The 23,529-nt window shown below is 42.1% G+C and overlaps 1 protein-coding gene and 1 long non-coding RNA gene across 5 annotated transcripts in view; both read right to left on the bottom strand.

Annotated features, from left to right (window-relative positions):
- Positions 1-23,529, bottom strand: part of LOC116445060 (transmembrane protein 263-like) — a 207,795-nt gene that overhangs the window by 37,103 nt on the left and 147,163 nt on the right. The window lies entirely within an intron of this gene.
- Positions 862-22,987, bottom strand: LOC116445062. Its single transcript, XR_004240639.1, has 3 exons — positions 22,916-22,987; positions 14,019-14,027; positions 862-875 (listed from the first exon to the last, which is right to left on the bottom strand). It is a non-coding gene; the product is annotated as an uncharacterized LOC116445062 (long non-coding RNA).

Below are 23,529 nucleotides of genomic sequence, written 5' to 3'. Positions count from 1 at the left end.
TGAAATTTCAGACAGCCATGACTTGAGTTCAGATGCATTGCTAAGGCATCACTTGTGCATTGCTGTCAGCATGGGGAGGGGAAGAAGAAGAAAGGAAGTGAAAAGGGTTTCACACTTGGGCTTTGTGAGGTAAAGGCAGAGGAGATATTCTAACATGTGCATCACAGAGCTACACTATATGACAGTACATACAGGTCCTTGGGGAAAAACACTTCCCCAAACACCTGGAAAAAATGTTGCTCTAGGACCCTTCGCAGAGATGAAGGCTCAGAGGAGAAAAGCTAGAATAAGCCCAGTATTCAAGGTGACAAAAAGTTCAGGTGTCTCTTTACACAGCCAGAGAGGTTTTCTTTCATCACTGCAAGTGACATTACACCACTGGGGACAAAATCACTCTGCAGACTCATTGTTGTGTTCCCCGATCAGGCATCATGCGCCTTTGCACTGGACAACAGTAAATCTCAAGCAGACCTATGCAAGAAACTTTCAGCCCATAATTTGATACATCTGGTTTTCCTCCTCTTTTCTCCAAGCACAACCTGTCAGGAGGCTGGCTGCAAAAATCTTGATCTGCTTTAAAGTAGTTGTGAATGCTTTCCACAGCCTGTTGTTCTATATGCAAGCACTGTGCCAGTGTGGTGGGTTTCAAACTATACCCTGCAGAGGGGTGGGACATTTGTCTTGTGACTGTCCATCTTTAGAGTCGCTGGCAGCAGAAGGGTGATGCTGAAGAGAAAAAGGAACTTGTGGCTTCCAAGAGGAGTAGAGCTGGGCCTTAACTTCCTGCAAGAGTTCCAGGACAAGACTCAATCATAATAATGATTATCCAAGATACAGCACCTTTGACTGTGCTTTTACTCTTCTGGAAAGGTTGTCTGAGTTCACCTTTCTGTTAGCTGAAGTTTTATTAGACAGATGCAACTGTGTATTCCTTGAGCTGCCCATGACACAGCCACCCCTTCCCAAGCACATCTTTCCTGCTGCGCTTCTACAGTAGGTTCCCAACAACGTCTTCTTGAGAAGACATGCCCCAATATCATGTTTTCCTAAGTTTAGAACAGTGGCACAAGAGATTATCACAGTTTAGTAGGATGTGGAGTTTGGGGTGGGGGAGGGAAGTGACAGATGAAAGAAAAGGTTCAGGATGTGGATGCAATTTCCAGTATGAAAACAAATAACGTTCTGAACTTAACAATTCAATTCACTCTTCAAAACTTATGCTCCTTGAACATTCAACTCAAAGATTACCTTTTGTGGGTAGGAAGGCTGGCAAAGCTTGAGTGCTGTGAAACCCTCCAAATGCCAATGGGAATGACAAAATCACTCTTAAATTAGAATGTGCACTCATGCAATGTGGCTCATGCCACAAAATAATGGAGGAATATAATTGTTCTCATACTCCCTGCTTTGTACCTCTTAAAATAGGAGGAAAGTGGTCTTTGCTGAAGAGATGGGGGTTGCACAAAGTTCATACAATAAAGCAAATTCTAGGCACTCAGCCTTCTATCTTAAAGCAACTTGCTATTATTAAGCAATGACTAGAGCACCTTGGTATTATTAAGCAATAACTCCTTGAAAATACAGCATCCAAAGTGAAAAACAAATAGCTCAGAAATGCAAGGCATCCAGGAGTCAATTTTTCTAAGTAACAGAGAAACAGAATCCACCTACATTTCTGACATCTTCCATTAATAAGTTTTCTAGATGAGCAATTCATGACACTGAAGAAATGAGAGCATTAGAATGTGAAATGAAGGGTGATGGATGGAAACCGTAGCAAAGAAAATGGTAAATCATGATCTGAGCTATAGATGTGCAATTCTGGAGAACGTGGCTTTTTCTGACTCCACCAGATTGTGTTAGACCACAGCTTTCCAATTACATCCCTCTGTATCTTCTGCTGTGAAATTAAACCAGGGGTGTAGTCCCCATGAATGAACTATAACCAAGAAGGAACTAAGAAGTCCTAAATATGCTACTGTATAAATCAACACGGAGCACACATCTACAATACTACGCACAATTATGATTTTTCCACCTTGAAAAGAACATAATAGAACTAGATAAAATAATGTTGCAATTCTGTTGGTTGAGAGTTACAAAGCAGCTTCCAGATGAGAATGAAATAAATAGTTTAGATCTCTGCAGCTTGGAAAAGATATGACTGAGGATGAATATGATAAAAAGCTTTAAAACTATGAATGGTGTACAGAATTTAAATAAGGGATGATTATTCATTATTTTTTATACCACACAAACCAGGAGGTAGCCAGTAAAATGATCAAGCAGCAGGTTTAAAACAAATGAAAGAAAGGATTTTTTTAGATAACACACACTTGAATTGTGGAATTAGACCATGGATTTCTCTGGAGGTCAAAAGCATAAATGGCTCCAAATGTACTTAGATAAATTCACTGAGGACAGGTCTATCAGTGACTATCAGACAGGATGGTTCAGATGGAGTATTTGGCTCAGAAAATGCCTAAAATGCTGATTGCTAGAAGTTAGAGAGATATATATTGGGGAATATTCACCCCAAAACTCCTCTAGCAGTGGAGTGGAAAACACACAATAACACTTAAAAGTCTCAAAAACATCTCACTCCGAAGGCAAGCCTGACCACTGACCCAGGCAGATTCACCATGGCCTGTGGAATGGCATGCCTAGTATCACAGATCACCTTGGGAGTGCCAACTGCAAAGAGATTTCAGAATAGGATGAATCAATTTCATGGGATTACAGAACAAAGGCAATTATTTGGATTATGCAATTGAGAAGAAAAACAGGTGCAGTAATTCTGAAGGAGCTCTGCCACACACTTTCATTGCCTCCTTGAATCTTGGGAAGTGTCTATTTTGTGCAGTCTTCTGGGGAAATGAGGAAAAATAACAAAGTGCATTAATATCTACTTGAAAGTTAATTCTGAATTTCTGCTCTGGATTCTGTCCAGTGCTTCCTCTTGCATCAAGGCATAGAGGACAAACCCAGCATCACTTCACTACTGAGTATTATTTCAGAGAACTAAGATGGAGATGCTTCCTAAGCACTGGCACAGAGGGCTTGAATCCACAATGCAATATGGTGTCTCATGCATTCAAATCATGACTTAGAAGTACAGTCTCACTAAATGTCTAGAATTGTTTTTTTCTTAGGGCAAGGACATCTGATGATATCAAAGGCATTGATACTGCCTTTCTTATCCCTTACCCACTCTTTAATACAGGTAAGTACACTATCCTGCAGCCATAGTTAAGTGACACACAGGAGGAAGGCAAAGGTAACAACCCTAAATGCATCTGTGGGCAAGCTCACTTTTGGTTGCTGGAAGAGACCTTTTAGATGCAGCCATTTCTTATGATTTACTACATGCTTGGATTATCACAGATTAAGTTGCTTCCCTAGACAACAAAATCCTCTTTTTGATCTCACAGTGTCGTACAAATCACCAAGCATAAAACATATTCATGCTATAATGATTTTCTGATAATCTCATGACCTCTAACAGGGTGCACAATGCAGCCAGATATGGTACACATCACATTAATATTGCTGACAACTCACTTGACAACAGGGAGTTTACACATCATCACCTTTTTCCTACAATACAAGTGAAATATCCCATGTTCATCTGAAAGTTTTTCTCAGCTGTTCGAAGCATTTTGGGGTTGACTATGTTACACTTAAGTGTTTCACCAGTACTATCACAGAATCAGAGAAAAATTCATATACCATTGCACTTGCAATTTTCAACTTGTCTTTGGCAGCACACAGAGACCAAACATCATACACAGACCAGACAGGTGTTCCATGCAGAACCCTGCTTGCCCAAGGGACAGCCCCGTAAAAAGTCATCTGTGTGAAGCATCAGAGTAACAACTCAATTATTTGAGCAATGTGAGGAGACTATACTGTTACTTAATATACACGTGCATTACTTTCCTGATGCAACTTGCCATTGAGCTATCTTTGGTTTTCTCATTTCACTTCCTACATTCAAAATGTCACCAGCCATCACTTCCCAATAGTCATGTCACACTGAAAAAGGCCAGTGACTCCCAGACACTAATTTTTTTTCCGGCACATTAGGTATGTATGAAATCCTTTCAGGCCCAGTGTCTCTGACGACAACGTTGTTCAGGTCTCCATGGCCTCCCTGAAAGGCCCCTAGGACTTCTGTGCCACATCATGGTTCTCAGTCTCTGCAAGATGGGGTTGTTGCCATCTAGAACTTCATCTCCTCAAGGCCAGTATCTCTTTCCTACCCTTCAGTCTTCTGCACTTTGACTTCTAAAGGTGTTTGTGAATTCTTGACTAAATCTCCATCCCAAGCTCCGAAGTAACTGGGGTCCAGCACAGTCTCGCTCTAGGGGTCAGGCAGTTCAGCAGCCCAAAGAGCCAGTGCCAGGAACTCTTTTAATATTGGTATGGCCTCAGAATTCGTTTGGTGCTTTTGCCTCCTATTTCATCCTAAACTTGGATAAACAATAACCAGGGTGCCAACCTGTGATCTTTGTTCTCTCATGCACTATCTTTCTTACTGCATTCTCACTGGATAGATTTTCCCTTTGCTTGGACTGCAAGCTCTACCGGGACAGAAACAACATCTCTCATATTCTGGGGAAAATCCAATTCATATTGCCAACAACAATAGGTTTCAGTGAAAATTCTGCACATGCAAGAACTATGGAATTAGGTACAACCTGACAATATTTGGTCCTAATAGCTGTGACATGTCTCAGAATGATCTGGTTTGGAAGAGTTACTAGAGAAGCAGAGACATCACCCACACCGTGTGATTCCATGGACTCACATCTGCATTCACTCACAAGCTTCTTGCAGACATCGTGAAAATGCTGAAACACATCTTTTCATGCCAAGATCTCTCGCCGGGGAACTGATACTGTGAATGGCATGGACAATGCTGGCTGCAAGTTAACTAGAGAACGGGCTCAAGAGAGCTGGGCTGCAGCACCATGAAAGAGAATACTACCAGGGCAGACACAAATCTGAAGCAAGGGCTCAGTTCTTTTCCTCCCAGAACTGCTCATCTTTGTGTTTTCCCAGTCAGGAAGTCAGAGTGCACTCTGAAAAGCAAAGATCAAGTGCTCATAAAAAATTGTTACATTTCAGACACATTAATTTGCAAGCATCCCCCATGTGAACAACTTCTGCTACTTAATTTTTTCTTTTAAATGTAATGAAAATAAAACTGTTGTACATTAAACCAAAAGAAGAGGCTGTGTTATCTTATTTTCTTCATTGTTGTCCCTGAAGTATCAGCCTCATCATAAACAACACTTTTGTCCTCCAGGTACACCACAAACAAATATCTGCAGACAAAACCATTTCCAGCTCTCTTTTCATGAGTGAACGTTTTTTGCACCCTGTAGTGCATTATCTCTAAAACGTCTTCCAAAGATCAAATCCATCCCACGGTTCCTATAAAAGGTCACGTTTTGCAATGTAGCCTACAGAACAATGACATTTCAAGGATCAAAGAAAAGGTTAAAATATTCCTATAAATCTATTCTTGGGATTTTTAAGTATTTTCTACGCAGAAGGAAATGTCATTTTTTCTTCAGGAGCAAGTGAGGGCTCTGTGATGGGTAATGGGTCTGTTATGTTTTATATGGTGAAAGAAAGATGCACTTCACTCCCCAACTCATGCAAATGAAACCTAATTTAATTTTAAACCTAATTTATTTATTTAGATTTAATCTAAAACTCCCACATCAAAGCAAACAGAAAAACAACAAATACTACTGGGGCCTTAATAAAAAGAAATTGCGGCAAGCCAAAATAAAACTCAGAGGAGAGGCTTCTGCATAACGTTATAAATTATGGCCTTGTAGAGCACCCCAGCCCATGAAATCCTTTACTCAGTCAGGCTGACGCCAAGTGAATGCTGAGGATTTAATTCAGTTGCTTAATGCTCCGTAAATCTGAGCTGGCATTGAATTTTGAGATCTGGAGCTCGGTGGTTAGAATTACGGCAGTGAGGTGGAGAAGCTTTTGTGGTGAGAAAGCAGACGGTACCCTCTCTGAGCTCCCAGGAGGCCATTTCCAGGTTCTAAATGAAATGAGCTTATGGCTCCCACTCACTTCTTAATTAGCACTAAATTACACTCACACAGACGGCAGATACTGTACACAGGGGAAAGAAAGTGGCAGGCTAGAAAAAACTGGGGGATAGTGAGAAACCACACTTTCTATTCCCCCTGTTCACAGTAGCATGACTGTCTCACTGCTGCTGCTTGGGTCCCTCTGGCTCACGGTACATTCACAACTTCAGACATTCTTTATTTGAAATGATTCGTAAAAGGGAAACTGAATGGCTCAAGAATCAGAAGGAAGATATAAAACTTCATTGCTTTAGCTCGAGCTGGATTTATTCACACCAGTTCCCAGTCAGGCAAAACTCTCCACAACAAAAATCGAAGTCCTGCAGATACGAATGGGCTGCCTCATCCTTGGCAGTCTCACCAGCGCCACATGGAGGACCAAAGATCAACCCAGTCTTCAACTCCTGCAGGAGTTGAAGACTGCCCATTGGCAGGAGAAGCACCCTGTGCATTTTAGCCTGTTTTGATGTTCACAGTTACAAAGCAGAACTGTTACAAAGCAGAACTATTTAACTTCACAGCGCTGGCATGAAAATCTTCAGGAGTAAGGTACTGAGGGCACGAACATGATAATGGCCAGAAGAGAAGCTTACCTCATACCTGACTAATGGAAATTCTTCAGAATGGAAACAATGTTCCCCCAGTTTCCCTGATGAGTCTGACATCCCTCTCTTTCCTATTTGTGGCTACAACTTAGGTAACTGGCCTCTGCTCATTCTTGTAAACATCAAAGTTGGGCTGGCACCAGTGGTTTTATGGGGCACCTTAGCAGAGTCAGGCTAAAACAACAACATTCTGATCACCCACAGCACCTCACAGACCTATCTGTAGACACCCAGCACACAGACCACAAACACTCCTGCTCAGCACAGACACAACCTCCACATGAATCTGCAGATGCTTTTGTGTTTGTTCACAGACTGTTTTTGTGAACTCCAGATGCTGCATAAAGCCATACTCAGAATATCTGAGACCGCTGTGACCATGTTCTAATTGTGGTTCTAATCATCCGTGTTCTAATCATCTTCACACTCAGTTATTGGTTACAGCCGAGATTTCTGACTCTAGATGGAGAATCCTCATCCCAGGCATCTGGGTCTGTCACCATGCTCTTCTGCGTGGCCATATAATTTTCACAATTTATTGAACTCATTCACTGTTGTTTGCTGTTGCTTTTTGTTGGGTTGGTGGTTTTGTTATTTTTTTCGTATTTCCTTTCTTTCGCTGGATCTTCCTTGCTTATTAATTACCAGTCACTGAATCATGCCAGAAGACTTTCCAGACTGAACTGCTGAAGAGTTTAATTTTGTACTGCTTCCTCTTTTCTCATGTTCATATATCCTCACCACACTAATTGTGTAAATTCTGGACATCTTCACTGTTGCACCTGACTTCCTATTTGTGTCTTTTCCAAATATTGAGGCATCCAATTCTGCTCTGTATTCTCCTTATACCAATAGTTTACATCCACTTTATAATCGAGACAGAACCCCTGCAATTCTTAAAACCCTTGTTCCCATCTCAGATCTTAGTAATCATAATCTACAGACAGGACTTAATTGAGCTGTGACTAGGAGAAAAAGGATTTTTAGCCCCAAGAGCCTCTTTGATATACGGAAATAGAGTTGTGCAATAGAGTATGTGCTTGTGCAAAAGAAGTCATCGGACCTGTAAGGACCTGTTACTTCAAGGCTCACTTGTCTTTTGTGCTGTACAGTGCTTACAAGACATGAGGACATGAACAAAAGATTCCAACCTTCAGCACAGTCCTAACAAAGACTTCCAGCTATTATGAAAATGAACAAAAAAACAACCCCAAAACCAAAACAAACAAGCAACCCCCCCCCCCAAGTTAAGAAAACGATGCTATTTCAGAATTGCCTTCATTACTTCTGCTAGATGACTTTGCTCTGTAACACAACAATGTATTCTGTTCCACTTTCTTAAAATAAACAATTGGTCTATCGGCTGTCAACAAAGCTCCATTTTCAATCACCCAGAGAGACAAGGCAAAGAACATCTTGCAGTGCTCCTATCACTATAAGAAGGGTTTGGGGGCACTTCAAGCTGAGAATTTCTTTTGCTTTGCCTTAGAGTGATTTGCTGCCTAAGATATGACAGATTTGTGTTGACAACTGGACCGTACGAGTTTAAGGAAATCCTAAAGCAAGAAGGGAATATTTATTGACAAGCTTATGTCTTGCTTTGGGTCCAAAATTCTCTTTCTTCTAGACCAGAGCAACTATTAAAACAATGAAAACTTGAGATGATAACACAGTGGCTAACGGGAGAGTGGATGGTGTAAGGGCAGATCACCTTGCACAACGTGATTCAGAATACTACGTGTCTGTCACAGAAAGAGTAATGATAGTTTGCTGCTTTCAACAGGACTTGTGGCATTTACTTTTTGTATTGAGTGTTACACCTTCACCTTCTGCAGAGTCAGGCTGAGCAGAGAAAAAAGCACCAACTAGGATTTCAGCAAAGAAAAAACTACCAGGGAATTTCAGCCATGAAAAAAAAAAAAAAAATCAATCTTTCCCTTCTACTAACGAATAAACCGTAATCCTACCTGCACACAATGTAAAACATCTTTGAACCTTACAGTGCTGCCAGGATTAAAGGAGATTAATTTTTAAGAAATGGGAAAGATACTAAGATTCTTCAACATGTATAAGGCACAGGCAGCAGCTGAGCTATAGAGTTTGAGCTGAGAAGCAATCTGCATTATGTGTGTGAGGGAAGAAGGCAGTTGCTCACCTGTGCTGCCTCACAATCTTTACAATCAACAGACATAGAAAAGACACACTGACGAAGGCAAAAATTTGCAGGGGAATTCGGAAGACAGGCTGCCCTGTCCCCTTCTTTTAGAAAACTCCAAGAGTAAATCAAAGAAAGGATGAAGAGAGAACAAGCGCAGGGAGCTGTCAGCACACTGCAGTTTTTGGCTGTTCAGTTTCCACACCAGGGAATCAGGGATCCGTTTCATGCGCTGACCTGACCAAGGAAAATGACAGTGAAGGACAAGGACATGTAGGAGGGTTGCTAGCTTAGAGTTAGTAGTACCAAAGGTCTCGGAACCAGTCTGAGTAAATAAGCACAATTAGACCCCAATTACAGCCTTTATGTGCCACCACAATATAAATATTTAATAAGAAGCATGATGACTAGAAGATCATTATTAATCTGCAGCTAAGCAGTATTAGTGAAAGCAGAGCTTCTGGAGAAGACGAGCTGTTCCAAGAGGTTACACAGGAACACAAGATCATAAATTTAGAACAAAGACACCTGGAACATTTGGCCCGATAACTGCACATGCTTTTGAGGCAGAGATTCCAGGGAAAAGGCAGAAGAAACTCAGACAATGTGAAGAACAAGCCCCCAGCTGAGACCATCCTCTCCTTTTTGCTCAGACTCCAAAGAGATCGTGGCATGGGGTGCGCAGCAAGAGCTCCCTGGAGAGCATGGGTGAGAGAGGAAGGTCCAGACCTACAGGTAGGAGTGAAGGAGCTGGGAAGGTCCTCAGAAATGAGACCTAGTTGGAACCTGGAAACCCTTCAAATGCTTTTTATTCCAAGAGTTACAGGGAAGATGTAGACTTTAGCAAGACTAGTAGTTTTGGTTCAAGTGTGAAATACAACATTTATAAGAGACACTGTAAGAAATACTAAGCTTTAAAAGATTTTTTAAAAAGGCTTTACAGAGTAAAGCAGATTCCAGCTAAAGCGATGTCCTTAAAGTGGCTAATGAAATTCTTTAAAATTCTGAGACATGAGATAAAAGACACAGGAGGACGTTGGAAACGAGAAGTTAAATTACAGAACTTCCTCAAAGCAGAGGAAATTGTTCTCTGTAGTTCAAGAGATAAAAAGCATACGGAAACTAAAATAGAGGCTTAAAAAAAGCCTTTTAAGTTGCAGTCAGTATGCTTTCAGCAAGGTACATCTTTCTCACATTTTTACTGTATGTTTGTATATAAATAAGATTCCTTAATAAAAAAGTCCCATTAGAAAACATAAACTTACAAGATTAATTTATTAGAGAAAGAGTTTATAAGAAATTCTGGGCCATTAGAAGCGTAAGTAACATGGCAAAAGACCAGAGCCAACAGCCAGATGAGGATGGCCATGTTCCCCCCCCAGCAGGTAACATTCCAGTCTGATAAGAAGAGAGTCAAGACAGAAGGCACCTTGCGTGACAAGACAGCAGCAATTCAACAAACCACGGAGCACAGAAGACAGCACGAGCTGTTGAACACAAGCACGGTGCTGCCTGCCTTCAGGCCGTGCAGATGAGATAGCATCGGGGGACACAGCACACTCGTAGGGTGCACAGATGGTACAGACAGTAATGTCTGTTAAAGGAGTTCCAAATAGATGGGCAAATGTGAGTGAAGGCACCCTTTGCTTTTATTTACAAACCAGCGAGGTGGGCTGTGAGGTGCTGCATAGTATCTTGGTTGTCATTTGTAGGACTGTACCTCAGCCCTAGGCAGGATGGTGCAGGAAACGTACTGTGCTTTCAAGGAAGCAGGAGAGGAGACAGCTCAGGTTCCCACCCTGGACCAGCTCACTGTCTTACAATGACAGGTTCCTGAAGACACACAGATTTTCAAGGAAAGGCATAGGTTGTCTGGAGATTAAAGACAAATTAAAGTCATAAAGCTTCAAGAAAGTTCACTCACTCCTTCCTTCCCTCCAAATTTTATTAGTCCCTTCAACGTGGCGGAGATGAAGCACTGTATCCTGGGCTGGGAATGTTACAGTCAGACACAGAGAAACATAGCTGCACTATCCTTCTTCACCAGAGCTCTGGCTGCCAGGCTGCCAGCCAGGGAAGACAGACTGAAAAGCTGCTTGCAAAGACAACAAACACCTGACAAAAAGTCACCCCGACTGATATGGCACTGTTGCAGCACCCAGCATTCTTCTCAGCTATCAGAAGAGGTCCTTCCGGAAAAGATTTTTCACATAAGGGAAGGCATGCAGGCTCTCTTTGTTTCAGGAGGACAGAGAAAGCAAAAAGGTGAAGAAATGCATTACTGAAAAACAAGCAATTCTATTATTATGATAACACCTATAGAATAATAGAATTTTAGATTGGTTTGGGTTGGAAGGGACCTTGAAGAGCATCCAGATCTGAACCTCCTGCTGTGGGCAGGGACACCCTCCACTACATCAGGTTGCTCAAAGCTCCATCTAGTCTTGCCTTGAACACTTCCAGTGATGGGGCATCCACAACTTCTCTGGGCGACCTGTTCCAGTGCTTCACCACCCTCACAGTAAAGAACTTCTTCCAAACATCTAATCTAAACGTGCTCTCTTTCAATTTGAAGCCATTCCCCGCTGTCTTGTCACTACTGGAAGGTTGCAATAAACCTTTCTGGAGCCTTCTCTTCTCCAGGCTGAACAGCCCCACCTCTTTCAGCCTGTCTTCACAGGGGAGATGCTCCAGCCCTCTAATCATCTTCTTCACTCTCCTCTGGACTTGATCCAGCAAGTCCATGTTCTTCTTGTATTGGAGACCTCAGAAACAGACTCAGTACTTCAGGTTGGGGTCTCACGAAAATGGAGTAGAGGGGGAGAATCATCTCCCTCAACCTGCTGTCCACACTGCTCTTGGTGCAGCCCAGGACATGGTTGGCTTTCTGGGCTGCGGGAGCACATTGCCAGGTCATGTTGAGCCTCTCATCCACCAACAGCCCCACAGTCCTCCTCCTCAGGGCTGTTCTCAATCCATTCTTTTCCCAGCCTGTGTTTGCACCTGGGATTGCCCCAAGCCAGGTGCAGAATCTGGCACTTGGCCTTGTTGAACTTCTTGAGGCTCACACAGAGTCAAGTCTCAAGCCTGCCCTGACTGGGCTGTTTTGAAGTACTCTGCAGAACATTTCATATATGTCTCTATATGATGAACTAGAAAAGCCACAACCCGAGATGGATTAAGTTGGAAAAAGATATTATCTACGATTCCACAAACACAGATCTCTTGGCAGTTATATTACAGTACTGGGGAGACACCAGGATGTGGTATGGGACCCTGCCAAAGTTGTGTAACCTGCATTTAATAGCTCAAGCTACACACATGTAGGACTGGATACAAAGTAGATATTATTGAAATCAGACACTAAAGATGAATGGAACTTTTCTAAAGAAAGATATTACACAACAGGATGATAACTCGTTCACTGGGTAAACTTGTCCTGAAGCTAAAGTAGGGATGCCTGACCCATCATAGGAAGTTAAGGGTCAATAACAAATTAATGGGATCAGTGGCCCCATTAGTCTTCCCGTAATGAACACCAGCTCAAATCAAACCTTCTTCCCAAAATACTTGAAGACATTTTATATTGGCAACAAATTTACCTTATTGAACCTAAAATCATATAAAAGTGATTTAAATGTACTGAACTCAAAACACTCCCTGAAACGCAGAAGGCACTTTGAAACAGTACCACAGCAGAAGGTAGACTGATACCGAAAATTAGTGCATTAACCTTCAGCTCCTGCAGAGCTGAGTGAGGTCACCAGGGTAATAAATTTTGGTGTTGCCCCCACAGGCTTTGGCGGATATTTGCCCGTTGCAGAAGTTACACAGTATGGCAGCATGCTGCAAATGGCATCATCTGCTCAGAAATAGCACACAGCTGGGACAGATGGGGATAGCACAAGCAAAGCTATTCTGAGTTCGCAGCCTTGGAGAAAAGGATGGATAAACAGAAATAGAATATGAAGTTTACAACAATGGAGGATTAAGAAGTGCTGGCAAATTATGGGACACGACATGCCTGTTTCCTGCTCTGACTTCCTTTCCTTTTCTGGTTTGTAGTTACAATTCCAGCTTTTATCTGATCTCTTTCACACAAAAGTCTGTGAAAGCAGTAATGAAACCAGGCTTAACTGTTCACATTACCAAACTGAAATGGCACTTTCATCAAGTCCAGCAAGCTAAAAAGACTGGCTAGCACAAATTCTCAGCTGCATTCCTACCTCTCCTGATTTCAGTGATTTCCGCAGTTAAGACACAGAATAAGATGCCAGAACAGCAACCTGGGAGTTACATGTTCAGCCTGCTCATCAAGCACAGACTGGAGGTAGATTTTGCAAATATTTTATTTCCCATGGAGGCACTTAACAGAAATAGCCAGATTCTCAGTGGGAGCTGGATATTGCCCTCATGTTAACAACTTTTGAAAAAACTTGTGAAAAGGACAGACTTTAGGGCAAATGTAATACTTCTGGAAGTCAGGTTGCCATTACCAAGACATGACTATTTTCCAGTGTGACAAAACATCCTGAGCACACTTAAGAGCAATGAGGATATATTTTCAATCTCAGCAAGACTCATGTCTGTGAAGACCTAGGTCTTCCTGTGTCTTGGAAAGAAAGGGAAGCATGAGTTACAGCCAGATTGTTGCTTAGGGACTGCTTTAAACTAAACCTATGTTCTCCGGAAACCAAGTACTGAGGGAATTAAACAATAAACCCAAGCAGTATTTTCTCACTTATTATTGATTTATTCCCTTGTGTTGCAGGTAGGGAAAGGAAAAAAAGGAAAAGAGGGAAAGTAAGAAATCCTGCTAAGCAAATATTCCTCCACAGTTCACATGGACTCCTCATATCTGCACTTAGGACAATACCAGCAGTCAGCACCTTGCCACAGCTGTGGTTGAGTGGTTTTAAGAGCAAAAGGAAAGCATGCATCACCTGGAGGTTTGGGATCATGTGAGAAAAGTCTCTCTGTACCACTCAGCCTCCTACCAGAGCACATTCCTCCAATGGGACCCTGGCACATTTTACAGCAGAAGAGACGATCTATTTCATTGCACATGTGCTCACACCTACACTGCTGTCAGGACTTAAACATGTTTTCCCCAGAGTGCACTTGGGTTCTGAACACATCTTGAACCTGGCAAAGCCACAGAAAGCAATGCAGCTGGTCCTCCCTCTCCACCAAAACTGACACCAACTGTGGCGTTGTTGTGTTGGATTTATGGAAAAAATAACTTTTAAGCTACTCACACCACAATGCCTTGCTCATTAGCTCTGGCTAACAGCTAGAGCTCACCTGGCAGCTGTGTTTGCCTGGACATTCCCAATTCTGTGTATTTTACACTGTGGATTTACTTCCATTATTGAATGGGGAACTTGGGTGCTGAATATAAAACTAAACCAAATATTCTTCCACAAAACAATTTGGAGGAGACTGTTGAAGGATGCTGCTACAGAAAGACCTAGGATTACACACAGACTCACATCCCACAGAGAACTATATGCTAATTCAAACGATATCTTAAGAATTTTTTACTGAGAATTTCCATTTTCCATTTAAATACATTGTGAATCTATGTTCTTTGCCAGTGAAATTGCTTAAAATGGCATGAAATTGAATGCCCTCCCAACAAACACCACCTCACAAGACTGATAAAGCAAATGCTGATATTGAGACTAGACAAGATTAAATTCTACTATTTAGAGTGTAACAGTTTGTAATTAGGGCAGCACTGGTCTTTGTTGGAAATGTAAAATGTTTTTGTATCAAATGCACTGGAAGGATCATCAAATTCTATCACTTTTTCATAGCTTTGAATAAAGATTTTATCATATACTAGGGAACTCTCTCTAATAAAAAACTTAAACTGATAAAATAAACCTATTAATATTGAATAACTCCCTACTTATCCGCAGATGCCATACAACAGCAAACCCAGGATGCTGAAAAGGACAGAATGGTTCAATGAAAGTTTCTGCTCAAACACAGCTTTGTTACAAGGTAATTGCCTTAAAGACACTGGACACCAGTGCAGCTCCTAACTGGCTCCCAAAGCCACTGCTTGCGCATTTGCTGTGCGCACCACACACAGCACACAAACAAATAGACTACAGCACTATTTGCTTTGGGATTTGCATTTCACAGTGGCAGGCAACAGGACAGGCCAAGCAAAGCATTTCCTGAATAACAATTATTTACTCCCAGACAATTAAATCACTTTGGTTTAGGTTGTATTTACATCAGGGTGGGAAGCAATATGCTGTAACTGTTCAAGAACATGGATCCTTACACGGTTGTTTCTGTTTTATAATAAACCAGAAACCGATTTAACTAATACCTGTTCAAGTAATTAATCTATTATAAAGAAAAAGTAAATCAATGCACCAAGGTTATGCATCTAAAAGAACTTTACTTTGTTTCTCTCATTTAAATTTCAAAGTTGATGTCAATGTTGTTTCATATCTACAAAGACAATTATTTCATGCACTGTCAGGTTACTTGCAAATCATCACAAATACACCAGGGTCTACCAGGATACCAATTTCAAAGTGCATTGATATTCCACAGTCTTCTTCCTTTGTAGTATCTGGATGGATTGGATTCCCTAGTCTAGCTTTCAGTTATTAAACTTTTCCTTCTTCCAGATGAAGTGAATGAATACACAATGCAGACATGTTATGTGATCCTTGGCTTTTCGAGGTTTCTGTAACTGCAGACTGTCTCTGAGCTGTGTTGCTCATTTTCATATGGACTGACTTTTGCAGTCTCACAGCTCTCCATGAAGAGATGCTCCTGTGCAGGACTGACACACTACAGTAATGCTGATGGTCTGAAGAACAGCACATTGTTATGCACTATTACTCTTCTCCTCTTTTCATACTGTATTGCTTCACAGCTGTTGCTTCACGTAACTGAAGATAAGCTGTCCGAGGTTTACACCAACCTTCAAGCTGGTACAAACAAAAACTGCTTAAAATTTTCCAAGTTTAGTACTGTGTTTCAGTAAGAGCTTGTTGTTTAGCTCCTTCTGATTCTTTTGAAAATAATTAGCCACAATAAGAACCCTTGTAGTGCCCAAGAGCTGTCCTTTCTAGCTTGGACCTCTAGAAACTGAAGTTGCTTCCTAACATAATTTCAAAACCAGCATTTGTTTTAGATGTTTAAATGCATCTCTTGTGTTACGCAGTATTGTTCCACAGATTAAGACTACTTTGTCCTCTGTACAGAGAAAGTGGCAGAGGTTCTTTTCATTCAGAGTGAAGAATTTTATAATAAAGAATTCTGATACTTGATCCTTTGCTTAAATTGAATCCCCATTAGATCACCCTAAACAATTATCCATATTCCTGTTACTTTCAAACTCTAAATACAGTTACAGCATGTCTTATAAATTGCCTTGTAGCCAAGTTACACCTGTACAAGCTTTTCAATGTTTGTTCTCCTAAGTCAATCCCACACCCTCTTTAGTCATCAGTGCTGCTTCTCTGCATGGGGTATTCACTATGAATGTATAAACTGATACAGATACCAAAGACATTTTGTGTTGTCTCTTAAAGTGCAACAATTGAACTCACGGGGACACAGTACTGAAAAAGACCCATCAAGATTATTTACAAGGCATGACTGGACCACTATGGATAGCTCTGGTATACAACAATAAACGTCTGAGGCTGGTGAGCAGAAGAGGAGTGCACTGACAGCCAGGCTCTGAAATAAGGGCTTGCAGTGAAGTCAAAAGCCTGATGGTTTTTGTAAAGAGTTATGATTCTGACCATTTTTTTATTCCCCAGGCAACTGTGCGCACCTGCTATCTTCAAAAAGCAATGTACTTGTTGCGTAAGCAGTTGCTGTATTGGTCCCCTACTTTCTTAGTGATCAACCTTAGAGATAAGCTTTCCATTTCAAAAAGCACAGCGAGGCTGCTGTTACAGCAGATCTTGACACACGCACAGAACCTGCTGCAAAAGTCATGTCATACCTTCCTGAACCAACAGCTCAGCACATGCTTTTACCCTCTGATGCACACATTTCATACACAAAGATACCTCATGGACCCAACGACATTATGAAAATGACTTTGGCTTATGGTTGCCACAGATCAGACCCTACCAGGCAACCTTTAGAAATGTAAGCAAGAGAGCTCTTCCTGAAGCCCTGCATCCAATCCCACATGCCAGCAGCTGCACTTTGCCGCAAGCAGATGGAGGGGGAACATGCACATCACGATGAACTACAGAGCAAATCCTGTTATCTGATGAGCCTTTCCCATGCAATCCTTCCCCCTCCCAGAAGACCAGAAAAATAGTGCAGACAGTTCTAAGGGAGGCCCTTTTCAGTCTAAAGAGAGCCCTTCCTCAAGTGCTGCTTCTTAACAGGTGGACAACTCCCAAAATTCAACAGTAGGAAACACTTTACCTTTAACAAGCTCCAGCCATTCTAACCAGATTGTCAATAAACAGAGCATATTGCACAGATGGACTAATAACGCAACCCTAATTCAATTGCCTACAACCATCTTCTGTGCGCACTCTATTAAAAGCAGCCATTCGGCTTGCAGCAGCTCAGAAACGAGGACAGGGTCCCCTTCTGAAGGAGAGCAGGGAGGAGCACTGACTTTGATCAGCTGGCAGCTGTGAGGCAGCTCCCTCAGCACCACACTGACAAGTTGCCCACAACCTCATGCCTGCGTGTGGTGGCCTGCAGCCACCTCAGTGGGGAAAGCAGTTTGCTCTTTATCCTTGGCTAACCTTTCAGCCATGTGGCTTTTAAGTGACTCAGCTACCTGAATGAGAAGTCTGACAGCCTCACCCACCATCCTGCATCAATATCTGTATCTGAAGAGAGAATTCAACAGCAAACACTCAAGCCCTGTTAACCTGCGTTCTCCTCCTTGCCCTGTTGTCCAAGTATCCCACACAGAATGAAGGCTCCCAAAGAAGCTGGTGTCCAGAATTATGGTCAGGTCATGATGTGGCTCACTGGTCTTTAGCTTATATTCAACTTCTGCATTGATTTCCACATGCTTGCTTTCTCTCAATGCCAGCCAGGCAGCAGTATGAGCAAGGTTTTGGTATAGGAAAGAGTGACGAAACAAAAACCGCTGGTATTATTTTTAAAGTTTGCTCTACCTCTTTTAAAGTCAGACTGCCAGAAGCCACAGGCTGATGCATAACATTCATCATTATCTTTTGCAGACAGTACCTTTGAAGTGCACAAGATTCAAATCAGTTGCAAATAGGGGACCTGAGGCCTATTGACAGCCATGCTGCTTGGGGCCAGGAAAGTCCAAAGAGCTGGCTCATGCTTCCATCTGCTCTCCAGACTGAAGAGATGTAACACAGGCCACGAACAGTTTGGCTCTCTTTCCAAATGCCATTTCCCTGTCTGCCCTGGATTCAAGGTCGGAGCTACACAGTACCTGACAAAGTACTGGGACCACAGCACACACACACAGTGAGGACCAATAAGAAAAAGAATTTTAGAAGAGCTTTTCATGTCATTTGCTGTTCATGTTTCCTGCTTTGCTGTCAGAGCATCCCAGAGACTCCATGCTTCTTCACAGAGGAATGTATTTATGCAGAGCTATGACAATTTTTACTTCTCCCTTAACCTCCCTTCAGGAATTGTCACATGGCCTATGCAGTCTGCCCCCTTTGAGCATCCTTTCCTCCTCTCTCTGCTCTAGTGTTAGTATCCCTAGGAGAACCCATGAGCTGCTGAGCACCCCTTTGAAGTTAATGTGACTGGATGGTCTGTTGTGGCCAGCTGGGATCTATCAATTCCACACTGATGGCCAAAAGCTCTCTCTAGCCCATGGCTTAGTGGGATTAGCTACTTCTTTGCTACTTTCCCTACCTCATTTTTAATATGTAATTTACTTTAGCATTACCCTGGGGCAAAAATTACTGAACATTGCCATGGATGTCATCCAGAGCAAGGGCTTGGATTTTTGCCACAGCTGTCTTCTCCTCCGACATCTTGACAAAGCTGTTGGACAAAACCGGTTGAGAACTAGCAGCACTGTTTGCAGTTCCAAGAGCTCTTTTACAATAGCCACCCACAGGAGAAAAGGCCAGTGGATGAGTAACTGAGCAAGAAGAGATTTTTATGTTAATACAACCATGTCCACATGTTTTTAAAGCAGTATGTTCAGTAAAAAGAAAGAGGTTGTGCATTTATAACCAGTTCTTTTGAGAAAGCAGCTGCAATAGCAACGGAAAACTCAATGTAGTCAAAGAAAGCACTGTGATAATAAAAAAATTAGTTGAATCCAGTGCCTGTGATAGCCTCAATAAGCCGAGCTAGAACTAAGCATAACGTACATAGAGAGGCTGTCTCAAGTCCTGCAAGTCCCTTCCAAAGGGGGACTGAGTACTAAATACCCTGTTTTAAAGGATTAGGGCTCTCCACGACCCCACTGCTGACCTAGCAGGAAGCCTTGCTCCCTTTTTTAGCATAAAAACTAAGGAAAAGTGTAATTTCAAAACAGGTAGCATGGAAGAAGAAAGCATTTAGCATGTTCTAGGCAGAGTCTTCCCAACTCATTTCACCTGTGACCCACGTAAAATCTGAGATTCAGTGCATTAATTCACTGCAATACTTATGGACCTCAAACTGGTTAAATATGAGCAAAGATAGAGATGTCTGACAGGAATTTTGCTGACTGATTTTGCATGCAGATAATGAGCTGAAAAAAAAGTTGTTGCAAAAAGGAAAAATGTCTATCAAAGTCCAAGTATGCTAATTAGTAAGAATTTAATGGAAACTCACTTCCTGACAAACTGCATGTTAGGAAATGAGACAGACAGCTGAATATCTTAATATCAGGTCTCCCTGGGGGGAAAAATAAAATAAAAAAAAAAAGAAAAAGAATGTTTTCTTCATTAAAAATAAAAAAAAGAAGTCTCATTGAAAAAGTTAGCTGGGGTTATATGAGCTCTTGGGAAATAAGGCAATGCAGCATTCATCTCAAGAATGGGGGATGATGCTTCTAACAGAGACCTGCAGCCAGGTCCATCATCCCATAATAACCCAATTAAAGAGTTATCATTCATGCAAGGGAGACAGACTAGCTGAAGAGACACAACAGATAACATGACAAGCTAGGCCAGCTGACAAGTACTCCAATGAGTCAAGTCTAAGAGAAAAGTGAAATTCTGAACACTAGTGAAGTGATTAGACAGAGCCAACTTCTGCTCCACAATGCTGACAGCACAGGTTATGCTGACTGAACTGACTGCCAGAGATGCTTTCCTTTTATTAATTTCTTCTATTGCTACGCAAAGTCCTAGGTAAAGGGCATTTGGTTCTGTGCAGAAGTAAGGAATGGGTTCTTCAGAAAGTGTGACTGACCAGGCTTCTACACTCACAGCTACAGATCACCTTGGAGCTTTGCAAGAGGAGCAAACAGCCAGATGAAAATCCCACTGCTCAAGGAACTAGCTGTATTCATACCAATATTTCTGAATACAGTAACACTTGGCTAAGCCTACAAAGCTTTTCAACGGTACAGTCACAAAAGGTTCACTAAGTTTTAAACAGAGATTAACTTAGAAAGAAAGGAATTTTAAAAATCACCCCCATTTGCTAATTTATTGTTTGGTCATTGCAAAGTTTCACAATTCATAGACATATGGTATTAGAGACTCACAAGGTACTGTGGTTTGGGCAGCTATTCAGAAACTATCAAATTCTGCCTTGTGGACAGTGGTTATCAGAGGGAAAAGTAAAGTAAGGTAACACAAATCCAGTAATCCTCTTTCACAGCAAAGTGAAATCAATCAAATTACCTCCTGTTGGATAAGAATAAGAAGCTATTCCAGTTTGGTGGACATGGATGAACTTGATCATGAGTCAGAGCCCTCAGTCTGAATTCAATGTTGTTCCCTGAATACTAGCCTTCACTTGCCTTTACCTATAGCAGGTAGGAGGAAAGATGCTCCAGCAGCAAAACAAAAAGGGAATTTGCATTAAGTGAAGAAATCCAAACAGTAGTAGCTCTTCCCACCATGTCACTGGCCAAAGACTTTCCTAAAAGCTCAACAAGACTGACAATGCAGGTAAAGGGCAGATCCCAGAACAGCAATTCCATCAGAAACTTTCTGGGGACCAGCAAGCCTTTTAAGAAGCATTAGACAACATCTGCAAATTTAGACTAACAACCAACTTCATCCCTGCTACCTCCACACACCAAATATGATTGGCTAGAAGGAAGTGTAATCCTGTAACAACCAGTGTTAAGTTTCTGCTCAGTTGGACAGTTTAAAAACAGTGTTCACTTGCATATGTAAGGATGAGACCACCCTGGCTTTCATATTTAGACGACTAAATACAGTTTTCAGTCTGAGATCAAAGACAGGGGTTGAACAAGGAGGCCGTGAACACAGGGGATTAGAAAGCAGCTGTCCTGGATGTAAGGCACCAGACAGAGGGAAAACATCACCAGCAACTCAGATTAAGATGAGTACATCTAAAGTCCCAGTCACAAACATCTCCAGCTGGCTCACAGAATTAAATAGAGAACTTAATTGGCACTATAGAAGCAACTGCATTAATTCTTATTTTCAAGGACAGTGATAAACCTTCAATTTCACATATAGCAAGGATATTAACCAGAATATCTCACTGTCTTTAAAAGGGAGCCAGGACTGTGACTGCAATGAATCCCACACCTGCCAAGGGAAAAGAAAAAACTCCTATTCTATAACTGATCACTCCTTCCTCTGAGCTCAGGAAGATTCCATTTTCTGTTTATCAATTACTATTAGTCTGTATTCACATAATCCACTCCTCCTCTCCTAACTCTGCCCTGCTATGTTGGCTACCAGCAATCCTTTTTGCAGGAGGTCAGTGCCAGGGCTGACTTGGAATCACACTGTGAGGTGCCAACACTTGGCATTGCAGTTGAACTGCTAGGACATACATGGTGGGATGGTAGATAACAGAGCTGGTTTACTCTTCCTAATGCTGCAGCAAATCTTTGGGACATCTGTACATTCTGTAACTTATGTTAACAGTACTGAAGTTACTAAGAACTAACTACAAAAGCCCAAAAACCCCCAGTACAAATCTGATGGCCTTCTGAGGCACTCAAATGACAAAACCAGAACAGTCAGTACTTGATTAAAAAAAAAAAAAAAAAGTCAATTTATAATTTATAAATCTTAAATTCCAGTGGTCTCTGATGTGTGACGGAACAAACATTAACACTACTACACAAATATTTAAGAAGGAAGCAAAAGTAAGAGAATACAGTTGAAACTGCAGAGAGATGCACACTGTCATAACCACATTTGCTGAAATCCAACCAGAGCACCAGGTTTCAACAGCTCAGCTTTTTTAGAAAAGGGACCAGAATAACTAAGAGGACCTCAGGATCCAACCAGATTAAGAACGGTGCTTTAAATGGAAAGGCATGAGGAATTCTGAATAGTAACATCACAGTTTTGGCAATCCTTAAATCTGAAGTCAGTTACAAATCCCTCTCCAGTACCAAAGTTCCTGGTAGTAGATGAGTGCTGGAGAGATAAAACTGTCCCTACCACATGCAGGTACTTTGCAATGTCAGTGTGGCACTAATGGTAGTTCAGTCCCTTCCACTGCAGCCCAGCCTTAATTTCTGGATGAGGGAACCAAATGTACCCCCAGTAAATTTGTGCATAACACCAAGTTCGGTGGGAGTGTTGACCTGCTGGAGGGCAGGAAGGCTCTGCAGAGGGATCTGGACAGGCTGGATCATGGGCCAAGGTCAGTTGCATGAGGTTCAACAAGGCAAAGTCCCAGGTCCTGCACTTGGGTCACAACAGCCCCATGCAGGACTCCAGGCTGGGGGAAAGGGGCTGGAAAGCTGCTCAGCAGAAAAGGACCTGGGGGTGCTGGCTGACAGCAGCTGAACACGATCCAGTGTGTGTCCAGGTGGCCAAGAAGGCCAATGGCATCCTGGCCTGGATCAGCACTAGTGTGGCCAGCAGGACCAGGGCAGTGATCACCCCTGTACTTGGCACTGGTGAGGCCACACCTCAAACCCTGTGCCCAGTTTTGGGCCCCTCACTACAAGAAGGACATTGAGGTTCTGCAGCAGGTCCAGGGCAGGGCAATGATGCTAATGAAGGGTCTGGAGCCCAAGTCCTTTAAAGAGCGGCTGAAGGAGCTGGGGTTGTTTAGTCTGGAGAAGAGGAGGCACAAGGGAGACCTTATCACTCTCTACAACTCCCTGAAAGGAGCTTGTAACCAGCTGGGGGTCAGCCCCTTCTCCCAGGCAAGCAGCAACAGGATAAGAAGACATAACTTCCAGCTATGCCAGGGGAGATTCAGGCCAGACATGGGGAGGGATTTCTTCATGGAAAGGGTTGTTAAACATTGAGATGGACTGCCCATGAAGGTGGTGGAGTCACCATCCCTGGAGGTGTTCAAGGAACAACAGGACGTGGCACTTAGTGCCATGGTCTAGTTGACAAGGTGGGGATCGGTCAAAGGTTGGACTTGATGATCTCAGAGGTCTTTTCCAACCTAAATGATTCTGTGTTTCTGTGATGTATTTAAACATGAAGGGGAAAGTTTTCAAACAATTAGTGAACATACAAAGAAGGTAGAAAACAAACAAAAAAAAAGAAAGAAAGAAAAAGAGCAAGGGAGCATG

This window comes from Corvus moneduloides, chromosome 6, assembly GCF_009650955.1.
Source record: "Corvus moneduloides isolate bCorMon1 chromosome 6, bCorMon1.pri, whole genome shotgun sequence".
Taxonomy (NCBI): domain Eukaryota; kingdom Metazoa; phylum Chordata; class Aves; order Passeriformes; family Corvidae; genus Corvus; species Corvus moneduloides.
The sequence above is the reverse complement of the archived record's forward strand: the minus strand, read 5'-3'. Positions and strand labels throughout refer to the sequence as shown.